The sequence below is a fragment of the Hyperolius riggenbachi genome, chromosome 1 (assembly GCF_040937935.1).
Source record: "Hyperolius riggenbachi isolate aHypRig1 chromosome 1, aHypRig1.pri, whole genome shotgun sequence".
NCBI lineage: Eukaryota > Metazoa > Chordata > Amphibia > Anura > Hyperoliidae > Hyperolius > Hyperolius riggenbachi.
In genome coordinates, this window is record NC_090646.1 from 83,220,364 (window position 1) to 83,230,973 (window position 10,610).

A 10,610-nucleotide genomic window follows, 5' to 3' on the forward strand; every position below is an offset into this window, starting at 1 on the left:
AAACAATGGTATATAGTCTGGCTGAGCGGTGTACACAGAGTGTCAGTAATCAATGGTATATAGTCTGGCTGAGCGGTGTACACAGAGTGGCAGTAAACACAATGCTATATATAGCGTGGCTGAGCGAGGTGCACAGTGGCAGTACACACAATGCTATATAGTCAGGCTAAGCCGTGTACACAGAGTGTCAGAAAACACAATGCTATATATAGCGTGGCTGAGCGAGGTGCACAGTGGCAGTACACACAATGCTATATAGTCAGGCTAAGCCGTGTACACAGAGTGTCAGAAAACACAATGCTATATATAGCGTGGCTGAGCGAGGTGCACAGTGGCAGTACACACAATGCTATATTAGTCAGGCTAAGCCGTGTACACAGAGTGTCAGAAAACACAATGCTATATATAGCGTGGCTGAGCGAGGTGCACAGTGGCAGTACACACAATGCTATATAGCCAGGCTAAGCCGTGTACACAGAGTGTCAGAAAACACAATGCTATATATAACGTGGCTGAGCGAGGTACACAGTGGCAGTAAACAATGCTATATATATATAGTGTGGCTGAGCGAGCGGTGTACTACTGTTCCCAGCAGCGACACACAATGACTGGGGGGGACCCTGGCTAGCGTGGCTGGAGAGCGAACTACCCTGCCTGCCTACCCAAAGCTAAACCCACAGAGAAATGGCGGAGATATGACGTGGTTCGGGTATTTATTTACCCGAACCACGTGACCGTTCGGCCAATCAGAGCGCGTTCGGGCCCGAACCACGTGACCCGTTCGGCCAATCACAGCGCTAGCCGAACGTTCGGGGAACGTTCGGCCATGCGCTCTTAGTTCGGCCATGTGGCCGAACGGTTTGGCCGAGCACCGTCAGGTGTTCGGCCGAACTCGAACATCACCCGAACAGGGTGATGTTCTGCAGAACCCGAACAGTGGCGAACACTGTTCGCCCAACACTAACAGCAAGTACGTTAGTTTCAGCAAAACAATATGTGCACAAATTATTTCTTACAACAACGTTGACGTGCCTCATGGAAGAGACCTAACCACTAGTCTAACAGTTAAAACATTCTTACCTGGTGCTGCTAGCCATATATTGTATACACATTTATACACTATATGAAAGGAACACAATTATGCAACGAGTAAAAGTTTATCTCGGATCCACTTTAAGTTCTTGTAAATCTGGCTCCACCCATGACCACACCCACATTCCAGTGCATGGCCACACCCATTTTAGGCTGGAGTGCCCAAAAGTGCCCTGGATCTCTTAGGATCCTGGCAACACCCCTGCCTCTAATACTTTTAGCCAAAAGAGCTTGAACAAGCAAGCAGATCTGCTGTTTCTGACTAAAAGCTAACCGGATGAACTGCATGCTTGCTTCAGGTGTGTGTCAGACACTACTGATGCCAGAGAGATCAGCAGGACTGACAGGCAACTGGTATTGTTTAAAAGGGAAAAATATGGCTTCCTCTATACCTTTTACTTCGGCTTCCCTTTAACCACTTGAGGACCGTGGTGTTAAACCCCCCTAGTGACCAGGCCATCTTTTATTAAATGGGCCACTGCAGCTTTATCGCTCCCCCAATGTTTTTCTTTTTTTTTCTTTTTTTAAATAAATGTGCTTATGTGCATATGTTTTAATTTATGTTTTAATTTATTTTTCAGAGTCTCATATTTTTATTTTCAGTTATACTGCTTTTTTTCTCTAACATTGCATCGTTCTGTCATATTTGCAGTTTACAAACCACACTATGGGCTTGATTCACAAAGCAGTGCTAACTGTTAGCACGCCTGTGAAAACCCCCTTAGCACGTCTAAACAAGCTTTTCGCGCATAAAACTTTACGCGCGCAAAACTTTATGCGCGTAAAACTTTACGCGCGTACTGCACAGAGCGCAGGGCGCACCGCGCGAAGTGCCCATTAAAGCCTATGGGACTTAGCGCGCATAAAACTTTGCGCGCGTAAGACTTTACGCGCGCAAAGTTAGCGCGCGATCTGATTGAGAAATCCGGTGCTAACCTACTTAGCACCCTGGTTAGCGCGTCTAAAGACTTTAGACGTGCTAAGTAGGTTAGCACCGCTTTGTGAATCAAGCCCTATGTATTTTAACCACTTGCCGACCGCCTACTTCATATTGGCGGCGGCAAAGTGGCAGCCCCAGGACCACGTAACGCAGAATGGCGTCAGGTCCTGGGGCACTCTTTGGCCGGGGATCGCACGCTGGGATGCGCGCGCATCCGCCGGCAATAGGCTCCGCCCACCCGCGACGTCAACCCGCCGGCCAATCGGAAGCGCCGGCGGGTTGTTAACCCGACGATCCCCGGATAGGAAGCGTATAATACGCTTTGTAATGTTTACAAAGTGTATTATACAGGCTGCCTCCTGCCCTGGTGGTCCCAGTGTCCGAGGGACCACCAGGGCAGGCTGCAGCCACCCTAGTCTGCACCCAAACACACTGATCTGCCCCCCCCTGCCCCCTGATCGCCCACAGTACCCCTCAGACCCCCCCCCCCCTGCCCGCCCCCCAGACCACCATTTGCACACAATCACCCCCCTAATCACCCATCAATCACTCCCTGTCACTATCTGTCAACGCTATTTTTTTTTTTAGTCCCTAAACTGCCCCCTGCTCCCTCCTGATCACCCCCCCACCCCTCAGATTCTCCCCAGACCCCCCCAGACTCTCCCCCCCTGTGTACTGTATGCATCTATCCCCCCTGATCACCTGTCAATCACCTGTCAATCACCTGTCAATCACCCGTCAATCACCCCCTGTCACTGCCACCCATCAATAAGTCCCTAACCTGCCCCTTGCGGGCAATCTGATCACCCACCCACACCAATAGATCGCCCGCAGATCCGACATCAGATCACCTCCCAAAGCCATCGTTTACATCTATTCTCTCCTCTAAACACCCACTAATTACCCATCAATCACCCATCAATCACCCCCTATCACCACCTGTCACTGTTACCCATCAGATTAGACCCTTGCGGGCACCCAATCACCCGCCCACACGCTCAGATTGCCCTCAAACCCCCCCTTATTGATTCGCCAGTGCATTATTTACATCCGTTCTTTCCTGTAATAACCCACTGATCACCTGTCAATCACCCCCTGTCACTGCCACCCATCAATCACCCCCTGTCACTGCCACCCATCAATCAGCCCCTAACCTGCCCCTTGCGGGCAATCTGATCACCCACACCAATAGATCGCCCGCAGATCCGACATCAGATCACCTCCCAAATCCATCGTTTACATCTATTCTCTCCTCTAAACACCCACTAATTACCCATCAATCACCCATCAATCACCCCCTATCACCACCTGTCACTGTTACCCATCAGATTAGACCCTTGCGGGCACCCAATCGCCCGCCCACACGCTCAGATTGCCCACAAACCCCCCCTTATCGATTCGCCAGTGCATTATTTACATCCGTTCTTCCCTGTAATAACCCACTGATCACCTGTCAATCACCCCCTGTCACTGCCACCCATCAATCACCCCCTGTCACTGCCACCCTTCAATCAGCCCCTAACCTGCCCCTTGCGGGCAATCTGATCACCCACCCACACCAATAGATCGCCCGCAGATCCGACATCAGATCACCTCCCAAGCGCAGTGTTTACATCTATTCTCTCCTCTAAACACCCACTAATTACCCATCAATCACCCCCTATCACCACCTGTCACTGTTACCCATCAGATTAGACCCTAATCTGCCCCTTACGGGCACCCAATCACCCGCCCACACGCTCAGATTGCCCTCAGACCCCCCCTTATCAATTCGCCAGTGCAATATTTACATCTGTTATTCCCTGTAATAACCCACTGATCACCTGTCAATCACCCATCAATCACCCCCTGTCACTGCCACCCATCAATCACCCCCTGTCACTGCCACCCATCAATCAGCCCCTAACCTGCCCATTGCGGGCAATCTGATCACCCACCCACACCAATAGATCGCCCGCAGATCCGACATCAGATCACCTCCCAAGTGCAGTGTTTACATCTCTTCTCTCCTCTAAACACCCACTAATTACCCATCAATCACCCCCTATCACCACCTGTCACTGTTACCCATCAGATTAGACCCTAATCTGCCCCTTGCGGGCACCCAATCACCCGCCCACACCTCAGAACGCCCTCAGACCCCAGCCCTGATCACCTCGCTAGTGCATTGCTTGCATCTATTTCCCCCCTCTAATCACACCTTGAGACACCCATAAATCACCTCCTGTTACCCCCTAGCACACCTACCCATCAGATCAGGCCCTAATTTGCCCCGTGTGGGCTCCTGATCACTCGGCCAAACCCTCAGATCCCCCTCAGACCCCCTTCCGATCACCTCCCCAGTGCATTGATTGCATCTATTTTCCCCTCTAACCGCCCCCTGAGACACCCATCAATCACCTCCTGTCACCCCCCTAGCACTCCTATCCATCAGATCAGGCCCAATACATCCTGTCATCTAAGAGGCCACCCTGCTTATGACCGTTTCCACAAAATTTGCCCCCTCATAGACCACCTGTCATCAAAATTTGCAGATGCTTATACCCCTGAACAGTCATTTTGAGAAATTTGGTTTCCAGACTACTCACAGGTTTGGGCCCGTAAAATGCCAGGGCAGTATAGGAACCCCACAAGTGACCCCATTTTAGAAAGAAGACACCCCAAGGTATTCTGTTAGGTGTATGATGAGTTCATAGAAGATTTTATTTTTTGTCAAAAGTTAGCGGAAATTGGATTTTTATTGTTTTTTTCACAAAGTGTCATTTTTCACTAACTTGTGACAAAAAATAAAATCTTCTATGAACTCACCATACCCCTAACGGAATACCTTGGGGTGTCATCTTTCTAAAATGGGGTCACTTGTGGGGTTCCTATACTGCCCTGGCATTTTAGGGGCCCTAAACCGTGGGGAGTAGTCTAGAAAACAAATGCCTCAAAATGACCTGTGAATAGGACGTTGGGCCCCTTAGCGCACCTAGGCTGCAAAAAAGTGTCACACATGTAGTATCGCCATACTCAGGAGAAGTAGTATAATGTGTTTTGTGGTGTATTTTTACACATACCCATGCTGGGTGGGAGAAATCTCTCTGTAAATGGACAATTGTGTGTAAAAAAAATCAAAAATGTGTCATTTACAGAGATATTTCTCCCACCCAGCATGGTTATATGTAAAAATACACCACAAAACACATTATACTACTTCTTCTGAGTACGGCGATACCACATGTGTGACACTTTTTTGCAGCCTAACTGTGCTAAGGGGCCCAAAGTCTAATGAGTACCTTTAGGATTTCACAGGTCATTTTGAGACATTTGGGTTCAAGACTACTCCTCACGGTTTAGGGCCCCTAAAATGCCAGGGCAGTATTGGAACCCCACAAATGACCCCATTCTAGAAAGAAGACACCCCAAGGTATTCCGTTAGGAGTATGGTGAGTTCATAGAAGATTTTATTTTTTGTCACAAGTTAGCGGAAATTGATATGTATTGTTTTTTTTTTCACAAAGTGTCATTTTCCGCTAAATTGTGACAAAAAAAAAATCTTCTATGAACTCACCATACCCCTAACGGAATACCTTGGGGTGTCTTCTTTCTAAAATGGGGTCACTTGTGGGGTTCCTATACTGCCCTGGCATTTTAGGGGCCCTAAACCGTGAGGAGTAGTCTAGAATCCAAATGCCTCAAAATGACCTGTGAATAGGACGTTAGGCCCCTTAGCGCACCTAGGTTGCAAAAAAGTGTCACACATGTGGTATCGCCGTACTCAGAAGAAGTAGTATAATGTGTTTTGGGGTGTATTTTTATACATACCCATGCTGGGTGGGAGAAATCTCTCTGTAAATGGACAATTGTGTGTAAAAAAAATCAAATAATTGTCATTTACAGAGATATTTCTCCCACCTAGCATCTGTATGTGTAAAAATACACCCCAAAACACATTATACTACTTCTCCTGAGTACGGCGGTACCACATGTGTGGCACTTTTTTGCACCCTAAGTGCGCTAAGGGGCCCAAAGTCCAATGAGTACCTTTAGGATTTCACAGGTCATTTTGCGACATTTGGTTTCAAGACTACGCCTCACGGTTTAGGGCCCCTAAAATGCCAGGGCAGTATAGGAACCCCACAAATGACCCCATTTTAGAAAGAAGACACCCCAAGGTATTCCGTTAGGAGTATGGTGAGTTCATAGAAGATTTTATTTTTGTCACAAGTTAGCGGAAAATTACACTTTGTGAAAAAAAACAATTAAAATCAATTTCCGCTAACTTGTGACAAAAAAAATATCTTCTATGAACTCACGATACTCCTAATGGAATACCTTGGGGTGTCTTCTTTCTAAAATGGGGTAATTTGTGGGATTCCTATACTGTCCTGGCATTTTAGGGGCCCTAAACCGTGAGGAGCAGTCTTGAAACGAAATTTCTCAAAATGACCTGTGAAATCCTAAAGGTACTCATTGGACTTTGGGCCCCTTAGCGCAGTTAGGGTGCAAAAAAGTGCCACACATGTGGTATCCCCGTACTCAGGAGAAGTAGTATAATGTGTTTTGGGGTGCATTTTTCCACATACCCATGCTGAGTGGGAGAAATATCTCTATAAATTGACAATTGTGTGTAAAAAAAATAAAACAATTGTCATTTACGGAGATATTTCTCCCACCCAGCATGGGTATGTGTAAAAATACACCCCAAAACACATTATACTACTTCTCCTGAGTACGGCAATACCACATGTGTGGCACTTTTTTGCAGCCTAACTGCGCTAAGGGGCCCAAAGTCCAATGAGCATCTTTAGGCTTTACAGGGGTGCTTACAATTAGGCACCCCCCAAAATGCCAGGACAGTGAACACACCCCACAAATGACCCCATTTTGGAAAGTAGACACTTCAAGGTATTCAGAGAGGAGCATAGTGAGTCCGTGGCAGATTTCATTTTTTTTTGTCGCAAGTTAGAAGAAATGGAAACTTTTTTTTTTTTTTTTTTTTTTTGTTACAAAGTGTCATTTTCCGCTAACTTGTGACAAAAAATAAAATCTTCTATGAACTCACCATGCCTCTCACTGAATACTTTGGGATGTCTTCTTTCCAAAATGGGGTCATTTGGGGGGTATTTGTACTATCCTGGAATTTTAGCCCCTCATGAAACCTGACAGGTGCGCAGAAAAGTCAGAGATGCTTGAAAATGGGAAAATTCACTTTTGGCACCATAGTTTGTAAACGCTATAACTTTTACCCAATCCAATAAATATACACTGAATGTTTTTTTTTTTTTATCAAAGACATGTAGCAGAATAACTTTCGCGCTCAAATGTATAGGAAATTTTACTTTATTTGAAAAATGTCAGCACAGAAAGTTAAAAAAGTCATTTTTTTGACAAAATTCATGTCTTTTTTGATGAATATAATAAAAAGTAAAATTCGCAGCAGCAATCAAATAGCACCGAAAGAAAGCTGTACTAGTGACAAGAAAAGGAGGTAAAATTCATTTAGGTGGTAGGTTGTATGACTGAGCAATAAACCGTGAAAGCTGCAGTGGTCCGAATGGAAAAAAAGGCTCTGGTCCTTAAGGGGTTTTATGACTGCAGTCCTTAAGTGGTTAAGCTATAAAACAGAACAGAGCTAATGACACTTTGAACTTTCCTGCAGTAAAACCTTAGCTCAAGCTCTCTCTCACTGTTCCTTGTGTGTTTAAGTGCTTTAGAAAACAGGACAGTATTGGACCCAAGTTGGGGCGAATAGCTCAGAGATGCTCTTTTGCATAAATAACAACTGACATTTATTAACTCTTTCTGTACTAGAAAACGATAGGAGACTCTTTTCTTTGCGGCTAAGGTTCTATTTCACTATTTCTTAGCTGTACTACACATGCAATTCATTATATCATAAGTTTATTTTCGCTTGAGGTTTGCTTTAAGCTGGGCTGGTTCTTCAGTTCACTTTAGCTAAATGCAAATTCTCAAAGTAAGTTTTTCCACCGTCATCAGTTGAGAGCTGTGGAGGTGAGACAGGGAGACAGTACGGCAGTTGTACTGCTCTCGTAATGAAATACATATTGTATGCGCAGAATGCGTTTAATCACAAAGCTGTTGGCTAGTCTTTCCTCATTGACATCAGCGACTCCGGTACGTGAAATATCCTGTCGAGGCGCAGTGACTGAGATTGAATTAAGACTTATGTAACCAGTGAGAGGTATTTCAGCACAAGGGGTCAAATGTAACACAGAGACGTGATTTATAAGTTATTACTCCAATCTGAGCACACAAGGAGCAGCAAATGAGCTGAGGCCGTTACTGCTGTATGAATGAATTCAGCTCATGTTCTGGGCTGGGTCAGGCCTCCTCCATTTACTGACAAACTAATAGTATGCGTGTTTATATGACTCCCTCCCCGCACTCACCAGTCAGGGAAAGGACTCTTAAATCAAGCTTACGTTAATTAAGCCAATGAGGCGGGGTGGCAGCAGCAGGCACTTTCAGAGGCAACGCGAGGAAGAAGAATCTGCAGTCAGAACGTTTGTCAGGCGGGGCGGAACCCGACACATATGTCTTCATTTCTATGGGACTCCTAGGCCCAAGAAAACAGATGCCTTTCTAGGCTTTACAGAATCAATTTCCATGCATCTTATTCCTGTATATCGTGTGTTTGTCTCTCAGGAAATCTCTCATGCTTGACTGCACAAAATAAAACTAATTTTCTGCCTTTTAAATGAAGACGCCATTTTTTATTACAGAAATAACAGCCGTACCTTCAGGATCACTGCAGTTTTTCAGTACTAGATCTGCACATGACTTTCTTTTGGCCCCCTCTAGAATCACCTCCTCGCATTCACTTATACAAGACTTTTCAGGTGCTCCACCTCTCCTCTGGAATCCCCTGCCACAACACATTCGTCACTCTCCAACCCTTGATATCTTTAGATGCCAGTTCCCCTTTTGACCTATGGCCAAGTTGTAGTCCTACTCAGAGATTTACCATTAGGCACATGCCTACAGGCGCCTGATGATGGAAAGGCAGCTACTCCCCTCCCCAAGTGCCTCCTTCCCTCCTTCCCTATGCGGAGTCCTGATGAGAGTGTATATAAGAGGTTACTCACCAGGCTCTCAGCATTCCACTGATGAGGTATCGCTTCAGTCAGGGGCAACTCTAACTGCTAAGGTTCATCTAGCTACTCAGGTTAATACTGAAGTTCCTCTAGCTACTTAATACTTGGGGGCACATCTAGCTATTTAATATGGAGGGAGCTTCTGGCTACATAATACTAAGGGGCACCTGTAGCTATTTGTGATAGGCAAGGTAAGTAAGGGAGAAGTGACAGCTGGGACAGCCAGCACACATGCAGCGCGGTTGGGGGGGGTGTTAGGTTCATGGAGGGTGAAGTCTAAAGTGCCAGGACATCTGTGTCTATAGGCTCCTGTGGCGTAAATCTGGGCCTACTCCTACTAGATAACTTAAAACACAAGGGCCTCGATTCACTAACCGGCACTAAGCCGGTTAGTGTGCCTTATCACTTAGTGGGCACAAACTACAGCGCTAATCTTATCTGAGGTTAGTGTGCCTTATCTGAGGTTAGTGTGCCTTATCTGAGTTAGTGTGCCTTATCTGAGTTAGTCTGCCTTATCTGAGGTTAGTGTGCCTTATCTGAGGTTAGTGTGCCTTATGCACAAAGCTACATCGCGCACTGCACCGTGCACAGTGCGCACAGCATAATGCGTCGATCTTTGCGTGCGGTGCACCCTCTATAGTGTATATGATGCGACCATAAGGTCGCATAAGATGCAACGATAACGGTGCACTGATGCGCTGTTTAGGTCGCATCCTATGCAACCTTAACGTCGCATCATGTACAGGATAGCAGGTGCGATGTTATCGTGCAGTGCGTAATGTAGCTTTGTGCATCTTTTAGTGTGCACAAAGCTACTTAAGGGGCACTAAGTTCAGATAAGGCACTCTAACCTCAGATAAGGCACATTAACCTCAGATAAGGCACACTAACCTCAGAGAAGGCACACTAACCTCAGATAAGGCACACTAACCTCAGATAAGGCACACTAACTCAGATAAGGCACACTAACTCAGATAAGGCACACTAACTCAGATAAGGCACACTAACCTCAGATAAGGCACACTAACTCAGATAAGGCACACTAACCTCAGATAAGGCACACTAACTCAGATAAGGCACACTAACCTCAGATAAGGCACACTGACCTCAGATGAGGCACACTAACCTCAGATAAGGCACACTAACTCAGATAAGGCACACTAACCTCAGATAAGGCACACTAACCTCAGATAAGGCACACTAACCTCAGATGAGGCACACTAACCGACTTAGCGCCGGTTAGTGAATCAAGCCCAATGCCTCTAGGTATGAATATTATATACTACCCCACCTCTTGTTCCCGACTTATTCCTTTTAGATTGTAAGCTTATATTGTCTGTATTATTTTGTAACCCATGTTTGTTTCTTACTTTGTACAGCGCCACAGAATGTGTTGGCACTTTATAAATCAATAATAATAAAATAATAATAGGAGTGTGGTGGCCCACTCTCAGTTCCTGGCAGTCTAATCTCCA